A 20093-nucleotide genomic window follows, 5' to 3' on the forward strand; every position below is an offset into this window, starting at 1 on the left:
ACCATATTAATAATCTTATTAGATTGAATTTATGTAAACACCCAATTATAATGTGAAGATTGACACGTTTGATAAAAAAGCAAACCTATCTATATATTTTCTGTGAGAAACACTTCAAAAATAAAGACAGAGTAGGTTAAAAGTAAAAGGATAAAAAAAGATATACCATGCGTACCCTAATCCAAAGAGAAGGAAATGGCTATGTTAGTCTAAAGCAGAATATGTTTCAGAGCAAATAGTATTAACATGGATAGAGTCACTTCACAATTACAACAAGCTCAATCTACTCAGGGAACATAACAATCCTAAGTTTTTGTACCCTTAATAACAGAGCTTTTGTATACATGAAGAAAAAATTGATAGAATTGTAAGGAGAAATAGACATATCTATAATTATTGTTTGAGACTTCAACACCACTTTCTCAATAGCTACTAGAACTATGGAGAATACAAGTGTATAGAAGACTCGAACAACACTATCAACCAACTTAACCTATTTGACATCTATGTGATATTCCACCCAACAGCAACAGAATACACTTTATTTTCAAGTGCACAAGGAATATTTACTACAATAGACCACATTCTGGGCTTAACTTTTGATAAAGTTAAAAAGATTTAGTTCATAAAAAATACTTTCTCTGGGCACAATGACTTAAATAAAAAACTAATAACAGAACAGGAAGATCTCTGGAAAAATACTCAAATGTTTGTAAACTAAGCCCACGGATCAAGAAAAAATCAAAGGCGGAAATTATAAAGTATTTTGAGCAAACGTAAATGAAAACACAATATACCAACATTGATGAGATGCACCTAAATCAGTGATTCTCAGCTCAGGTAGTTTTGCCCACTTGCCTTCAGCAGACATTGAGTAATGTCTATAGACATTTTTGATTGTCACAATGGTGAGGAAGAGGAGAGATGCTATTGACATCTAGTAGGAAGGAATCAGGGATTCTGCTAAACCTCCTACAATGCACAGGAGAGCTCCCCATAATAAAGCAGTATCCAGTTCCAAAATGTCAATAGTACCTCTATCGAGAAATTTTGATCTCTACCAATAACAAGGAAAAACGTTATAGCACTAAACACCTATATTTAAAAAGAACAAAAATCAAATGAATGAACTCAGCTTCTGCTTTAAGAAACTAAAGGATCAAATTAAACCCAAAGCAAAAGAAAAGAAATAATAAAGACTTGAGCAGAAATCAATATTTTTAATGGAAAAACAATAGGTAAAATCAATAAAACCTAAAGTTGGTTTATTCTGAAGATCAACAATATTTATAAACATCGAGCCAAAATGATCAGGAAAAAGAAGAAAGAAGACACAAATTATCATATCAGTAATAAAAAAGATATTAAAATGATAATAAGTTCATTCAAGAAAAAATAGATACCTTGCATACACCTATACCTATAAAAGAAATTACAATTTTGATTACACAACTTCCAAATAAGAAAATTGTAGGTCTGGATGGCTTCACTGGTAGATTCATGCAAATATTTAAGAAAGATATAATACCAATTCTATATAAACTCCTTCAGAATATAAATGGAACTTCATCACAAATTGTGCTATGATAACATTACTCTGATACCATAACCGCACCATGATAAATGTTTACAAGAAAATGTTTACAAGAAAATAAACTATATTACAATATCCTTCATGAGCATAGGTGCAAAAAAATCCTAAAATTATTTTTAAAATTCTTAACAGTGTTTATGTATTGGAAGACTCAATATTGTTAAGATTTCAATCTTCTCCCAAGTTAATTTACAGATTCAAGCCAGTCTCAATCAAATTGCAGCAGGCTTTTATAGAAATTTACAAGCTCATTCTCAAGTTCACAGGAAAATGGGGGAGACTAGAATAGCAAAGCAACCTGTAAAAAGAATGAAGTTGGAGGACTAATACTACCTGTTTTCAAAACTTGTAAAGCTACAGTAATCAAGATAGCATATTATTAACCTCAAAATTGACAAATAGATTTGTGGGACCGGTAGGAAGTTCAGAAATAAACTCATGCATATAAGGACAACTTATTTTTCACAAAAGTGCAAAAGCAATTTATTGGAAAAAGTTTTTTTTTTCTTTTCCAGAAAATAATGCTGGAAAAATGTTCCTTTTTTTTTTTTTTAAAAAAAAAAAAGAACTTTAATCCATACTTTATATACAAAAACTAATTCAAAATGGATCACAGTCTAATTGCTGGAAGAAAACATGAGAGAAAATCTTTTTGACCTAGGGTAAGGCCAAGATTTTTTTGATACAACACCAAAATCATGATTCAAAGATTTAAAAAAATGATAACTTGAACTACATTAAAATAAAAACTTTCTATTATTTGAAAGACACTGTTAAGAGAATGAACAACAAGGAATAGACTGAAATAAAATATTTGCAAATTGCATAGGATAAATAAATTTTATCTAAAATATATAAATAACTCTTGGAACAAATAATAAGAAAATTAACGACTTAAACAAAAAAGGGAGAAAAGGATTGAACAGACAGTTTACCAAATAAAATAAATGGATGGCAAATAAACACCTATGGTAAAATTAAATTTATAATTTAGGTACAGTAAGAGGTTAGCAATAATAAATAATAATAAAGTGAAAATTATAATACACTGTAATAAAAATTATGTTAATGTATATCTCAATCTCTCTCACACACACATACACACACACACACACAATATCTTATTATACAGTACTCACCTATTTTTGGACTGTGGTTGACTGTGGGTAACTGAAACCACAGAAGACAAAGCCACAATAAGAGGTAGCTACTGTATATTTCTTCCCTACTCTTTCTGGTTCTGTAGAAATAGCTATAGACTCAGTCTCATTGGACCAACTGTGAGATAGATTTGACCAAGGTCAGTCTGTTTAATTAGATCTTGTCCTTCATAAACCTCCACTCTGATAATCATACTGATGTGTCATTATGAGTCTCCAAGTATTAATGTCTATTCTGTCAGTATCTAATAATTCCTGGGAGCCCTGGACATTTTCCTGTTCCCATTTTACAGCTGCTCTAGTTAATGGCCATAACTCTCTTTAGAGAAGGCTTGGGACTGGCTGTAAAACATGGTCTCCACTTTCTTTGAGAAGTTTAAAGCTTGTGAACTGAGGAGTGAAAACTAGCTGAGAAGTTGTGAACCCTTTTTGAAGGCTCATTAATATTAAAATTTTAATTTTAACATTTTCCGATGTAGTGAGTCAAAGTCTAGGTTTAAATTTAGTTTTGTTTAAATATTTCTTTTTATTCTCAGTACTTGGGTGATGGGTACTGAGAATAAACTTCAAGGTTTGGAGTCAGCATCATGCAATATAGTCAGGAAACAAACTTGTACATATACCCCCGAATCTAAAATAACAGTTGGAAACTAAAAAAAAGAAAAGAAAAGACAAAAATGTTTCTAATATATTTATTGGAGTATAGTTAATATACATGAAGTGTACATATTTAAAATGCACAGTGTAATATTTTGACCAATGTATATACCCATGAAGCCATCACTATAATCAAGATAATGAAAACATACATCATATTTTAAAGTTACCATGTATCCCTTTGTAAGCTCTCCTTCGTGTCCCTCCTCCTTAATCCTAAGGCAACCACTGGTGTACTTTCTGTTATTATACATTTGTTTGCATTTTCTAGAATATTCTATAAATGGAATCACACAGTACATACCATTTTGTGTATAGTTTCTTTCACTCAGCATAATCATTTTAAGATTCATTCATGTTATTGCTTCTATCAATAGTTCAATGCTAAATATAATTCCACTGCACAAATATGCCATGATTTGTTTATCCATTCACATGTTGATGAACATTTGGATTGATTCCAGTTTGTGGGCTATTACCAATTAAACTGATATAAACATTCATGTACAAGTTTTTGAATGGACATACGCCTTCATTTCTCTTGAGTGAAAACAATAGGGACATGTTCTAAGAAATGCATCATTAGACGATTTTGTAGTTTTGTGAAGACCATGAAGTACTTACACAAACCTAGATAATATAGCCTACCACACACCTAGGTTATGTTGTATAGCCTATTGCTCGTAGGCTGCAAACCTGTACAGCTTGTCACTGTAGGGAATATTGTAGGCAACTGTATCATAATGGTATTTGTGTATCAAAATATGTCTAAATATGGAAAAGGTACAGTAAAAATACGGTACAAAATACAAAAATGGAGGCTGGGCAAGGTGGCTCACACCTGTAATTCCAGCACTTTGAGAGGCCAAGGTAGGCAGATAATTTGAGGTCAGGAGTTCAAGACCAGCCTGGCCAACATGGTGAAACCCTGTCTCTACTAAAAATACAAAAAAAAAAAAAAAAGAAGAAGAGTCAGGCACGGTGGTGTACACCTGTAATCCTGGCTACTTGGGAGGCTGAGGCATGAGAATAACTTGAACCCAGGAGGCAGAGGTTGCAGTGAGCCAAGATCATGCTACTGCACTCCAAACTGGGTGACAGAGTGAGATCTGTCTCAAAAAATTTCTCTCTATATAAATGGTGCCCTTGTGTAGGGCACTTCCTATAATGGAGCTTTCAGGACTGGAAGTTGCTCTGGGTGAGCAAGTGAGAGAGCAGTGTGTGAATGTGAAGGCCTAGGACATTATTATATGCTAATGTAGACTTGATAAACACTGGACACTTAACCTACATTAAATTTATGAAAAAATATTCTTCAATAATAAATTAATTTTAGTTACTGCAATGTTTTTTACTTTATATACTTTTTAAATTTTAACTTTTGACTCTTGTCATAATATTTAGCTTAAAACACAAACACATTGTACAACTGTAAAAAATATTTTCTTCCTCTATATGCTTTTTCTATACAGTTTTTTTCTGTATTTAGTTTTTTGTTGTTGTTAAAAACTCAGACTCAAGTGCACATATTAGCCTAAGCCTACACAGGGTCAGGATCATCATCACTGTCTTCCAACTCCACATCTTGTCCCATTGGAAGGTCCTCAGGGGTAATATCACTCATGCACTGTCATTTCCGATGATAACAATGCCTCTCAGACGAATACTCCTGAAGGAACTGCCGGAGGCTGTTTTACAGTTAACTTCAGTTTTTAATAAGGAGAAGGAATACACTCTAAAGTAGCAGTAAGAAGTACAGTGTAGCATTACCAGGTGGTAGGAAATTTGCAATGGAGCTAACCATTACAATCTTACAGGACTGTGTCATATACGTGGTCCATCATTAACCAAAATACTGTCATGCAGAACATGACTCTATATGGGGTTTGGAACTATCCATGGTTTCAGGTATCCAGTGTGGGCCTTGGAAGGTATCCTCCACAGTAAGAGGTCGGCAGGGGCGGGGTACTATTGTAATTGGTAAAAGACGGGACCTTTAGGTTCATCCCCTGATTCATGGCTATCACGATATGAAGGATCAAGTGAAAGTTCCTCCAATCAAATCCCCGTCCAACCCCCTCACCAAAGCAGTAAGTCAAAAACAACACCATGTCCCTAGGTGTATTAAAGAGATGAGTGCTACCGTCTAAGAACTGAACATCTCTGGGTACAGTTTTTACCATTTAACTTGCCCATTTGGCTGGTGCAGAGGCCAACAGGTTCTGGAAGAATGACGGTGAATTATTGACAACATAATCAGAGGTAATTCTAATCACAGATGTAACTCAGAATGTGGTATCTTTATTAGAGAAAATTAGCACAGCACCTGGCTCATGGTATGCAACTATTCTGGATATGGAAATGTCTTTCCTGTCTGCAGGGTTTCTATCCAGTACACATTTGTAGACTTACAGAAAACCATCTTCATTGTTGTGATATCTCGTCCAACATCACATCCAACAGGGATACCTTTATTGCCTAGAAAGTGCAGCAATGAGCCCTACTTACAATTCACTGATGTTTCATGTATCCTATCACCCAGAAAAACCAAGCAGTAGAATGGTCTGTTGAGAATTCATTATGGTACCAGCTGGCATGCAATTCCTTAAATATGGGATGCTGTCCTTTTGGATATGGTATGTGCTATCACCCAACCAACAGACGATGTATGGAATGCTTTTAAAATCTAACTCCAAGATTCATAATACTTATGTTTTTAATTGAAAATGATGTTGCAGCATTGTTTTCAAATAAAGAGGCAACCAGAATATGCACTAAAAACTGTAGGAAAAATTACAATAAAGATGTGACAGATACAAATATAGGTTATTTTTCTGGATTTTTTATAATGTTTGTGGTATTTATTAACATTTGTTTAATTTATTGTGATTTTTGTCCTCATTCAAAATAAATATTTGCTTTTACATGTAACATTGTATTTTCAGTTGTATATTCTTTTTCTTAAGAAAGGCTTCCCAAACTCTATAAGCCTTAAGGCTGTATATCTACTTTCACTTCTAAAGTTGCTCAATGTCACTTGACCAAGTCATTTCTGCCTCACTAACACACAGTTCCAGGCTGTCACCATGTAAAGGGTCTAGGATGGTCACTCTCCTTTGCTCTGTTATTAAGGTGACTTAGGAATTTGACATTAGCTACTTTCTAGAGGATTCAAAATAGATTTTTTTACACCGAAGCTTCACAGGACCCAAGTATTCTAAAGCACAAGAATATGATACATCACCCACTAATAAAACTGACTTCATTTTAATATCCTGACTGGAATACTGCAGAATGATTTTTAGGTAGTTGTTTATTTATTTAGTTTTAAATATAAGCCTTGTCTACATTTAACTTGTTTCCAAAATGCATGTGTGCTTTCAGTCATCAGCACCAAAAATCTGGACTCTTATTAATTACTTAGAAACATTTCACATAAAATATGGAGATGCCAAAGTATTTTAAATTCTCTCTGATATAATTTGAGAGTAGATATAAATAAATGACTCCCTTTGTGATGAAATAGATTATCAAGTCCTCCAGTTTAGAATATCAGAAAAACTAATAACACACACACGCACACACAAAATGCTCTATAATGAAAACGTGTGCTTGACTGAATCAGAAATATAAAAAGGCATTTTATTCCTATGTATTACAGAATCAAATTATGGATAGAATTGGATGTGTATGTGTGGAAGGAAACAGCCAAAATACAGTTCTTGTTTTCTCATCATCCTTATCTCTGCTTAACCATGGTAGGTTAATGGAGATATCTTACTGGATCCATTATTTCAATACAGATGTCACTAACTTCTCTCAGACATAGTTTAATTGCTATTAGTTTCTAATGAAATTTATACTCCTGAGGGAAAGTGAACCTCCTTCAATAAGGTTCACTAGCTCACTACAGAATACTAAGCAGCACAAATTACTGATACTGACATAATTAATAATACTGCTTGGGAAGAAATTTATTCCAAAGGATTGGCCAAGAATTAAACGTGTTAGATACTATACAGAATAATATATTTTCTAACCTATCACTATTCTAATGTAATATGCTACGATAATATTGATCATTTTTCAAAATATAGACTAAGAATCCCTTATTTGCAACACTAAAATTCATAGCAATTCTGACGCCTGTATTTTGTCATAGCTGCTGAACTGGAATTTTGCCAACTGAGATATGAACAACATTGTTCTTAATGTGTAGCAAGATCAAGGGACTTTTTCCTACTGATGTTTATTTTCATAAAATGTTATATAAAATGGGAAGCCCAGCAAGACGGCTGAATAGAAGCCACCACCGATCATCTTCCCCACAAGAATACCAAATTTAACAGCTATTAATATCTTCATTTAAAAAGCACCTTCATAAGCACCAAAAATCAGACAAGTGATTGTAGTACTTAGTTTTAACTTCTTATCACTGGAAGAGACCCTGAAGAGGGTAGGAAAGACAGCCTTGAATTGCCAGTGCCACCCCTCCCCACTCCCTGGCAGCAGCTGTGTGGTACACAGAGGGAATTGTGGGGCCTTGTGTTAGAATTCAGTGCTGCAAACACCGGGTGGAACTCAGTCAACGCCCACGGAGGGAGCATTTAGATCAGCCCTAGTCAGAGGGAAATCACCCATCTCATCAGTCAGAACTAGAGTTTTGTCAAGCTTCACCACCACAGGTTAAAGTGACCTGGAGTTCTAAATAAACTTGAAAGACTGTCTAGGCCACAGTGACTGCAACTCCTATGCAAGCACTAGTGCTTTGCAGTGCCTGAAGCCAGTGGACTTGGTGGGCATGTGCCCTAATGAGACACTAGCAGGGGAAGCTAAGGGAGTTTTTGCATCACCGTTCCCCAAAGTCAGGCAGCATGAGTCACAGCTCCAAAAGAGACCCGTTTCTTCAATTTGAGGAGAACAGAAGGAAGAGTAAAGAGGACTTTGTCTTGCAAATTGGACACTAGCTCAGCCACAGTAGGAGAGGGCTTGGGACAGAGTCATAAGGCCCACATTCCAGGCCCTTGTTCCTGGATGACATTTCTGGACACTTGCTCCCTTGAAAGGAAGGGCCCAATCCTGCAAGATTTATTACCACCTGATGACTACAGAGCCCTTGGTCCCTGAAAATCAGCAGCAGTACTTATGCAGTACTCACCATGGGATATGGATTTGACTCTGGCATGTGCTGACTTCAGGTTTGACCTAGCACAGTTCCAGTGATGGTGGCCACAGGAGTGATGTGTCACCCCTCCCCCACCTCTGGGTGCTCATCACAGAGACAGACTTGGTTTGTTCGGGAGAAAGTAAAGGAAGAATGCAAGAGTCTCTTCCTGGTAATCCAGAGAATTCTTCCAGATCTTATCCAAGATCACCAAGGCGATACTTCTGCCAGTTGGTAAGAACCACAGCATTACTGGACTTGGAGTGTCCCCTATTGCAGATAAAACTGCGGTGAACAAAAACTTAAATTCCAACACCGAAGTCCTTTTGAATACCTGGAAAGCCTTCCAAAGAAGGACAGTTACAAAAAAGTTCAGACCGCAAAGACTATAATAAAATACTGAACTCTTCAATGGCCAAACACCAACTAACAATAACAAACATCAAGACCATCCAGGAAAACATGACCTCACCAAACAAACTACATAAGAAATCAGAAACAAATTCTGGAGAGACAAAGATATGTGACCTTTCACACAGATAATTCAAAATAGCTGTGACAACATTTAGCTCTGTATCCCCACCTAAATCTCAGGTCAAATTGTCATTCCCAGTGTTGGATGAAGGGCCTGCTGGGAGGTGACTGAATCATGGGTGCAGACTTCCCTCTTTCTCTTCTCACGATAGAGTTCTCATGAGATCTGGTTATTTGAAAGTGTGTAGCCCCTCCCCTTTCTCTCTTTCTTCCTCCTGCAGGCCATGTAGGATGTGCCAGTTTCCCCTTCACCTTCCGTCATAATTGTAAGTTTCCTGAAGCCTCCAGAGCCATACTTCCTGTACAGCCTGAGGAACTCTGAGTCAATGAAATGTTTCTTTGTAAATTACCCAGTCTCAGGTAGTTATTTACAGTGGCGTGAGAATTAACTAATACAAGCTGTTTTGAGAGAATTCCAAGAAATTCAAGGTAACAGAAAGAAGGAATTCAGAATTCTAACAAATAAATTTAACGAAGAAATTAAATAATTTTAAAAAATCAAGTAGAAATTTTGGAACTGAAAAATAGAAGTGACCTACTGAAGAATACATCATGCCTATACGATCTACAAAAAGCCTTAAAAGGGGAAATCTAAGAATTATTGGTTTTCAAGAGGAGGTAGAAAAAGCTAGGTAGAAAGTTTATTCAAAAGGATAAACAGATAACTTCACCAACATAGAAGAAGATACTTAATACAAAAAGGTTATAGAACACCAATATTTGAGTACAAGAAGATTTTAGAAACCCAAGAATATTTAACCCAAAGAAGATTAACTCAAGGCCTTTAATAATCAAACTGCTAAAGGTCAAGGATAAATAAAGGACTCGAAAAGCAGTAAGAAAAAAGAAACAAGTAACTTAAAATGGAGCTGCAGTACACCTGGCAGCAGACTTTTTAATGGAAACTTTATAGGCCAGGTGAGATTTACATGACATATTTAAAGTGCTGAGGGAAACAAAATAAAACTTTACTCTGGAATAGTACATCTGGCAAAAATATCCTTCAAACGTGAAGGAGAAATAAAGACTTTCCCAGACAAACAAAAGCTGAGAGATTTCATCAACACCAGACCTCTCCTACAAGAAATGCTAAAGGGAGTTCTTCAAACTGAAAGAAAAGAACATTAATGAGCGATAAGAAATTAAGTGAAGACAAAAAACTCACTGGTAATAGTAAGTACACAGAAAAACAGAATATTATAACACTGTAATTTTGGTATATAGACTCCTGATACCTTCAGTAGAAAGATGAAAAAAATGAAACGATAAAAAATAACTACAACTTTTCAAGACACAGCACATTAAAGTTTAAATAGAAAAGACAAAAAGTCTAAAAGCAAGAGGATGAAATTAAAGTGTGGAGTTTTCATTAGTTTTCTTTTCACTTACTTCTTGTTATGCAATCAGTGTTAAGTTGTTGTCAGTTTAAAATAATGGGTTATAGGATAGTACTTGCAATCCCAAATTGAAAAACATACAATGAATACACAAAAAATTAAAAGCAATAAATTAAAACATGCCACAAGAGAAAATTACCTTCATAAAAAAAAGACAAGAAGGAAGGAAAGAAAGAAGAGATCAAAACCCAAGCAAAAAACTAACAAAATGGCAGGAGTAAGGTTTTACTTATCAATAGTAACATTGACTGTCAATGCAATAAACTCTCCAGTGAAAAGATACAAACAGGTGAATGGATTATAAAAAGCAAGAGCCAACAAACCATTATCTACAAGAAACACACTTCCCCAATAGAGCCACACATAGATTGAAAATGAAGGGATATAAAAAGACATTCCATGCTGATGGAAATCAAGAAAGAACAGAAGTAGCTACACTTCTATCAGACAAAATAGAATTCAAGAAAAAAGCTATAAAAAAGACAAAGAAGTTCATTTTATGATAAATGGGTCAATTCAGCCAGAGGATATAACAACTTTAAATATTTATGCACCCAACACTGAGGTACACAGATATATAAAGCAAATCTTGTTAGGGTTAAAGAGAGATAGACCCCAAAAGAATAATAGTTAGAGACTCCAACACCCCACTTTCTACATTGGTCAGATCTTCCAAACAGAAAATCAGCAAAGAAACATTCATATGCACTATATAGCATATGAACCTCATAGATATTTACAGAACATTTCATTCAACAACTACAGAATACACATTCTTTTTCTCAGCAAATTGATCTTTCTAAAGAATGGATGATATATTAGGCCCCAAACACATCTTAAAACGTTGAAAAAATTGAAACATTTTCTCTGACCACAATTGAATACAACTATAGATCAATAAAAAGAGGAGTTCTGGTCTGGAAACTATACAAATACAAAGAAATAAAACAATATTCTCCCGAATGTCTAGTAAGTCAATGAAGAGATCAGGTAGGAAATTAAAAAATTTCTTGAAACAAATGATAAGGGAAAGAGAACATACCAAAACCTGTGGGATAGAGCAAAAACAGTAATAAGAGAGACGTTTATAAGTGCCTACATCTAAAAAAGAAAAACTTGAAATAAACAACCTATCAATGCATCTTAAGGAACTAGAAAAGCAAGAGCAAACTGAACCCAAAAGCAAGGAAATAATAAATCTTAGAGCAGAAATAAGTGAAATTGAAATAAAAACAATAATACCAAAGATCAGTGAGATAAAGAGTTGTTTTTTTAAAAGAATAAAAAAATTGACAAAACTTTAGCCAGAATAACAACCAAAAAGAGAGAAGACACAAATAATTAAAATCACAGATGAAAAAGGAAACATTACAACTGATACCACAGAAATTCAAAGGACTTTTATAGGCTATTATAAACAACTATATGCCAATAAATTAGAAAATCTAGAAGAAAAGAATAAATTCCTAGACACATACAACCTCCCATGATTCAACCAGGAAGAAATAAAAAACCTGAACAGATCAATAATAATTAATGAGATTGAAGCTGTAATAAAAAGTCTCCCAGTAAAGAATATCCCAGAATCCTATGGCTTCACTGCTGAATTCTACCAATCATTTAAAGAAGAACTAATACCAACCCTACTCAAACTATTTCTGTGTATTAATCCATTCTCACATTGATATAAGAAAATATCCAAGACTGAGTAACTTATAAAAGAAAGAGGTTTCATTGACGTGCACTTTTATGTGGCTGAGAGGCCTCAGGAAACTTACAATTATAGCAGAAGGCACTTCTTTACAGGGCAGCAGGAGAGAGAATGAGTGCAAGCTGAGGAAATGCCAGACACTTATAAAACCATCAGCTCTCATGAGAACTTACTATCATGAGGAGAGCATGGGGGAAACTGCCCCCATGATCCAATTACCTCCACCTGGTCCTGCCATTGATATGTAGGGATTATGGGGATTACAATTCAAGGTGAGATTTGTGTGGGGACACAGAGCCAAACCATATAATTTCACCCTGGACCCTCCCAAATCTCATATCTTTTCACATTTCAAAACAAATCATACCTTCTAAACAGTCTCCCACATTCTTAATTTCAGCATTAACTCAAATGTTCACAGTCCAAAGTTCATCTGAAACAAGGCAAGTCCCTTCTGCCTATGAGCCTGTAAAATCAAAAGCAAGCTAGGTACTTCCTAGATACAATGGGGAAACAGGCATTGGGTAAATGCTCCCATTCCAAGTGGGAGATTTAATAAGGCAGTCATTAAACCTTAAAATTATTTTGGCTACATGTCTCACATTCAGGTCATGCTGATGCAAAAGGTGGGCTCCCCCAGCCTTGGGCAGCTCCACGCCTGTGGCTTTGCAGGGTACAGCCCCACTCCTGGCTGCTTTCACTGGCTAGTGTTGAGTGTCTGCTGATTTTCCAGGCACAAAGTACAAGCTGTTGGTAGATCTGGCTTTCTGGGGTCAGGAGGATGGTGGCTCTCTTCTCACAGCTCCACTAGGCAGTGCCCCTGTGGGGACTCCATGTGAAGGCTCCAACCCCACATTTCCCTTCCACACTTCCCTATCAGAGGTTCTCCACAAGGGGCTCTGCCCTTGCAGAAGAGTTCAGCCTGGACTTCCAGGTGTTTCCATACATTCTCTGAAATCTAGGCAGAGGTTCCCAAACCTCAGTTCTTGTCCTCTGTGCACCTGTAGGACCAACACCACATGAAAGCTGTCAATTATTGAGGCTTGCACCCTCTGAAGCAACAGCCTGAGCTGTGCCTTGGCCCTGTTCAGCCATGGCTGGAGCAGCTGGGGCACAGAGCACCAAGTTCTGAGGCTGTACACAACAGGGGAGGGGGCACCCCAGGAAACCACTTTTCCCTCCTAGGCCTCCAGGCCTGTAATGGGAGGGGCTGCTGTGAAGGTCTCTGACATGCTCTGAAGACATTTTCCCCACTGTCTTGGTGATTGGCATTTGGCTCCTCTTACTTATCCAAATTTCTGCAACCAGCTTGAATTTCTCCCCAGAAAATGGGATTTTTGTTTTCTACTGCATTGTCAGGCTGCAAGTTTTCTAAACTTTTATGCTCCGTTGCCTCTTGAATTTCTAAGATTTGCTCTTTAGAAATCCACCCCCCCGCCCCCCCGGATATTCTAAATCATCTCTCTTAAGTTCAAAGTTCCACAGATCTCTAGGGCAGAGGCAAAAAGCCTCCAGTCTCTTTGCTAAAGCATAGCAAGAATGACCTTTACTCCAGTTCCCAACAAGTTTCTTGTCTCCATCTGAGACCACCTCAGCCTGAACTTCATTGTCCATATCACTATCAGCATTTTGGTCAAAGCCATTCAACAAATCTCTAGGAAGTTCCAAACTTGCCCACATTTTCCTGTCTTCTTCTGAGTCCTCCAAACTGTTTCAAATTCTGCCTGTTACTCAGTTCCAAAGTCACTTCAATATTTTCAGGTATCTTGATAATAGCACCCCACTCTCCATGGCACCAATTTACTGTATTTGTTCATTCTCATGTTGCTATAAGGAAATATCTGAGACTGGGTAATTTATAAGGGAAAGAAGTTTAATACTCACAGTTCTGATTGACTGGGAAGGCCCCAGGAAACTTACAATTATGACAGTAGGCACCTCTTCACAGGGTGGCAGGAGAGAGAATGAGTGCAAACAGAGGAAATGCCAGATGCTTATAAAACCATCAGATCTCTTGAGAACTCAGTCACTGTCATGAGAACAGCATGGGAGAACCACTCCCACAATCCAATTACCTCCACCTGGTCCTGCCCATGTGGCGATTATGGGGATTACAATTCGAGGTGAGATACGGGTGGGGACACAAAACCAAACCATATCATCCTATAAATAGAAGAGGAGGGAACACTTTTAAACTCATTTTATAAGGCCGGTATTACCCATATACCAAAACCAGTCATAAATGCATTGGAAAAAAAACAAAACAAAACAAAACAAAACTACACTCCGATATCCCTGATGAGCATTGATGCAAGAATCCTCAACCAAATACTAGCAAACAAAATTCGATGGCACATTAAAAAGATCATTGAATATGATGAAGTGAGATTTATCTAAGGGATGCAAGGATGTTTCAACATATGAAAATCAGTCAATGTGACATCATATAAACAGAATGAAGAATAAAAACCATATGATCATTTCAACTGATACTGAAATTGCATTTGATAAAATTCAATATTCCTTCATGATAAAAACCCTCAAGAAACTGGGGTTAGAGGGAACATACCTCAACACAATAAAAGGCATATATGACAGACCCACAGCTAATGTCATACTGAATGGGGAAAAACTGAAAGCCTTTCCTCTAAGATCTGTAATATGACAAAGATGCCCACTGTCATGACTATTGTTTATCATAGTACTGGAAGCCCTGGCTAGAGCAGTCAGACACCAGAGATATAAAGGCCATCCAAACTGAAAAGGAGGAAATCAAATTATCCTTGTTTGAAGATGATATGATTTTATATTTGAAAAAACCTAACGAACCTATTTTCCTTAAAAAATATTGGAACTGCCGGGCGCGGTGGCTCAAGCCTGTAATCCCAGCACTTTGGGAGGCCGAGATGGGCGGATCACAAGGTCAGGAGATCGAGACCATCCTGGCTAACACAGTGAAACCCCGTCTCTACTGAAAAATACAAAAAACTACCCGGGCGAGGTGGCGGGCGCCTGTAGTCCCAGCTACTCCGGAGGCTAAGGCAGGGGAATGGCGTAAACCCGGGAGGCAGAGCTTGTAGTGAGCTGAGATCCGGCCACTGCACTCCAGCCTGGGCTACAGAGCGAGATTCCGTCTCAAAAAAAAAAAAAAAAAATTGGAACTGACAAGCAAATTCAGTACAGTTTCAGTACACAAAATCAACATACAAAAATCAGTAACACTCCTATATGCCAACAGCAAACAATCTGAAAAAGAAATCAAGAGAGTAACCCCACTTTAAAAAGCTATGAATAAAATTAAATACATAGAAATTAACTGAACCAAATAAGTGAAAGATGTTTACAATGAAAACTACGAAACACTGATAAAATTAATTGAAGAGGGCACAAGAAATGGAAAGATCTTCCATGTTCATGAATTGAAAGAATCAATATTGTCAAAATGCCCGTACAACCCAAAACCATCTACATATTCCTTGTAATACCTATCAAAATACCAATGACACTCTTTACAGGAATACAGAAAAACCCTCTCAAAATTAATATGGAACTGCAAAAGACCCAGAACAGAAAAAGCAATTCTGAACAAAAATAACGGAACTAGAGAAATGACATTATCTGACTTCACATTATACTACAGAGCTATAATTACCTTTAAAAGCATAATACAGGCATAAAAACAGACACATAGACCAATGGAACAAATAAAAAACCCAGAAACAAATTCATACATCTACAGTGAAGTCTTTTTTGAAAAAGTTTCAAACAACATACATTGAGGAAAGGAAAGTATCTTTAGTAAATGGTGCTGGGTAAACTGGATATCCATATGTAAAAGGATAAAACTAGACCACTATCTCTTGCCGTACATAAAAATCAAAGCAAAATGGATTAAAGACAAATTTAAGACCAAGCTATGAAACTACTAAAAGAAAACATTGGAGCAACTCTCTAGGGCATCCGATTCAGCAAAGATTTATTGAATAATATTCTACAAGCACAGGCAACCAAAGCAAACATGGACAAATGGGATCACATCAAGTTAAAAAGCTTCTGCACGGCAAAGGATGCAACCAACAAAATGAAGAGATAATCCACAGAATGGGAGAAAATATCTGCAATCTATCCACCTGACAAGGGATTAATAGCCAGAATATATAAGGAGCTCAAAAAACTCTGTAGGAAAAAATCTAATAATCTGATTTTTAATATGGGCAAAGGATACGAATAGGCATTTCTCAAAAGACGTACAAATGGCAAACAGGTATATGAAAAGGTGCTTAACCTCACTGATCATCAGATAAATGCAAATCAAAACTACAATGAAATATTATGTCATCCCAGTTTAAAATGGCTTATAACCGTGCTCACTTCGGCAGCACATATACTAAAAGTGGAACGATACAGAGAAGATTAGCATGGCCCCTGTGCAAGGATGACACGCAAATTTGTGAAGCGTTCCATATCTTTCATACTGAATGGGCAAAAACTGGAAGCATTCCCTTTGAAAACTGGCACAAGACAGGGATGCCCTCTCTCACCACTCCTATTCGACATAGTGTTGGAAGTTCTGGCTACGGCAATCAGGCAAGAGAAAGAAATAAAGGATATTCAGTTAGGAAAAGAAGAAGTCAAATTGTCCCTGTTTGCAGATGACATGATTGTATATTTAGAAAACCCCATTGTCTCAGCCCCAAATCTCCTTAAGCTGATAAGGAACTTCAGCAAAGTCTCAGGATACAAAATCAATGTGCAAAAATCACAAGCATTCTTATACACCAGTAACAGACAAACAGAGAGCCAAATCATGAATGAACTCCCATGCACAATAGCTTCAAAGAGAATAAAATACCTAGGAATTCAACTTACAAGGGATGTGAAGGACCTCTTCAAGGAGAACTACAAACCATGTTCAACAAAATAAAAGAGAACACAAAGAAATGGAAGATCATTCTTCCATGCTCATGGACAGGAAGAATCAATATCGTGAAAATGGCCATACTGCCCAGGGTAATTTATAGATTCCACGCCATCCCCATCAAGCTACCAATGACTTTCTTCACAGAATTGGAAAAACTACTTTAAATTTCATATGGAACCAAAAAAGAACTCGCATTGCCAAGACAATCCTAAGCAAAAGGAACAAAGCTGGAGGCATCATGCTACCTGACTTCAAACTATACTACAAGGCTACAGTAACCAAAACAGCGATATAGACCAATGGAACAGAACAGAGCCCTCAGAAATAATACAAACATAATTTTCTCTTTTTAAAACTGACATGGTATATACATATGATTTTAGCTGCATTATTATGCATACTCGCCCACATTTAAAATACTATACAAAAAAATTAAAGGCAAATTGCAATCTAAAAGATTTTATTTGCAACACATATTACATATTAAAGAAGATTAAATTATGAAACTACATAGTATTTTTTAAATTAAATAAAAAGTAGAATGGGAAATCAAATAAAAAAGAGACTGAATATAAACAAGAAATTCACAAAAGAAATTTTAAAAAATAATGTGTTCAACCACTTTAGTGATCAGGAAAATGCTAATTATACTGTATGTATTGGGCATATATTATATCTCATTAGTTTGAATGATATTATCCAATGTTTCTAAAGGTGTAAAAAACTCTTGTATTCTATTGGTTGCTATACTTTCCTCTTCAGAAAGCAATACACTTGGTAGCTTTTTCTATCCACTTGTACATATGTTTATTTTTTGTACATAAGTGGGATCACACTGTATATACTGTTCTACAAATTTTTTCTTTCCGTTAATATAAAAGTATAAACATTTTATAAAAACTCTTATAAACTGTTGGTTGTTAGGCATCAATTTGAGGGTAATTTAGAAAAATTAATGAAAATATAAACTATCCACACTTTCTTGCCTTAGCTAATTTACTTCTATCACTCTGTCATACAGATTGTGTGCATGTACACATGATGTATGAAAAGGAATATTACAAGCAGTGTTGTTCACAGTAGTAGATCATAGAAAGCAATATATGTTTCATCCCAGGCAAGTGAGTTGCTACTTAGTGGAATATTTCATGTTATACTATGGTAATTGCTGAAAAAAATGAGGTACTCTTAAGTGTGCTGAAGTATAAAGATACACAGATACTGTTAAGGAGAAAAAGCAATTTGCAGAATCCTATGTACGATATGATCCCACTAATGTACAAATGCATATACATATGTATAAATGGAGGAAAAACGCTAAGAGTATTGCTTTCTGAAGAGGGCACTATAATCCACAGAGTGGATACAGAAAGGAAATTTTTATATTTTATTCCACATACTTTTATGATGCTGAAAAATTTACTTTGAGAGTATGTTTGATGAGCCCATTGGCTTTAGAGTATATAAAATTTTACAAAAAATAGTAATACAAAAATAGCAATAGTAAGGCCACCAATTAAAAGAAAGATGTGGAATATTACAGATTAATTTTAAAATGGATGGATGAATAAAGTTACTAAACACATGGAAATATTAAGGACATAAGTAGGAACACAATGAATATGTTTGAAATGAAATAAAAAGATTAGTCTTATATAATATTTTTAGAATGTAATTTTTTCAATTTTAATTTTTTAATTTTTATAGGTATATAGTAGTTATATATATTTATGTGATATGGGATATGTTGATACAGTCATATGATGTATAATAATCACATCAGGGTAAATGAAATATCCATCACCTGAAGCATTTATCCTTTGTTACAAATCATCCAACTATACCTTTTTAGTTATTTTTAAATGTACAATTAAATTATTATTGACTATAGTCAGCCTGTTATACTACCACATATTGATCTATTCATTCTTTCTATGTTTTTGTACCCATTAATCACCCACTGTTCCCTTTACACTCCTTACTACCCTTCCCAGCCTCTGGTAACCATCTTTCTACTCTCTCTCTCTGACTTCAGTTGTTTTAATTTTTAGCTCCTGCAAATACATGAAAACATGTGACTTTATGTCTTTCTGTGCCTGACTTATTTCACTCAACATAAAGACCTCCAGTTCCATCCATGTCGAAAATGACAAAATCTCATTCCTCTTTATGGCTGAATAGTACTCCATTGTGTATACCTACCTGACACTTAGGTTGCCTCAGAATCTTAGCTATTGTGAATAGTGCTGCAGTAAACCTGGGAGTGCAGATAGTACTTCAGTATACTGATTTTCTTTCTTTTGGGTATATACCTAGCAGTAAAATTGCTGGATTTTATAGCAGCTCTGCTTTGAGGTTTTTGAGGAAACTCCAAACCGTTCTCTGTAGTGGTTGTACTAATTTACATTCCCATCAATAGTGTATGAGAGTTCCCTTTTCTCCATATCCTTACCAGCATTTGTTATTGCCTGTCTTTTGGTTATAAGCCATTTTATTTTTATTATACTTTAAGTTCTAGGGTACATGTGCACAACGTGCAGTTTGTTACATATGTATACATGTACCATGTTTGTGTGTTGCACCCATTAACTCGTCATTTACATTAGGTATAGCTCCTAATGCTATTCCTCCCTCCTACCCCCCTCCACAATAGGACCCAGTGTGTGATGTTCCCCTTCCTGTGTGTAAGTGATCTCATTGTTCAGTTCCCACCTATGAGTGAGAACATGCGGTATTTGGTTTTCTGTTCTTGCGATAGTTTGCTGAGAACGATGGTTTCCAGCTGCATCCATGTCCCTACAAAGGACATGAACTCACCCTTTTTTATGGCTGCATAGTATTCCATGGTGTATATGTGCCACATTTTCTTAATCCAGTCTGTCACTGATGGACATTTGGGTTGATTCCAAGTCTTTGCTATTGTGAATAGTGCCGCAATAAACATACGTGTGCATG

General features: G+C 36.0%; 1 non-coding gene across 1 annotated transcript; it reads left to right on the forward strand.

The window, feature by feature from the left end:
• Positions 1–16580: 16580 nt before the first annotated feature.
• Positions 16581–16687, forward strand: LOC119621312 (U6 spliceosomal RNA). Its single transcript, XR_005237863.2, has one exon. It is a non-coding gene; the product is annotated as a U6 spliceosomal RNA (small nuclear RNA).
• Positions 16688–20093: the final 3406 nt, after the last annotated feature.

This window comes from Chlorocebus sabaeus, chromosome 11 (genome assembly GCF_047675955.1).
Source record: "Chlorocebus sabaeus isolate Y175 chromosome 11, mChlSab1.0.hap1, whole genome shotgun sequence".
Taxonomy (NCBI): Eukaryota; Metazoa; Chordata; class Mammalia; order Primates; family Cercopithecidae; genus Chlorocebus; species Chlorocebus sabaeus.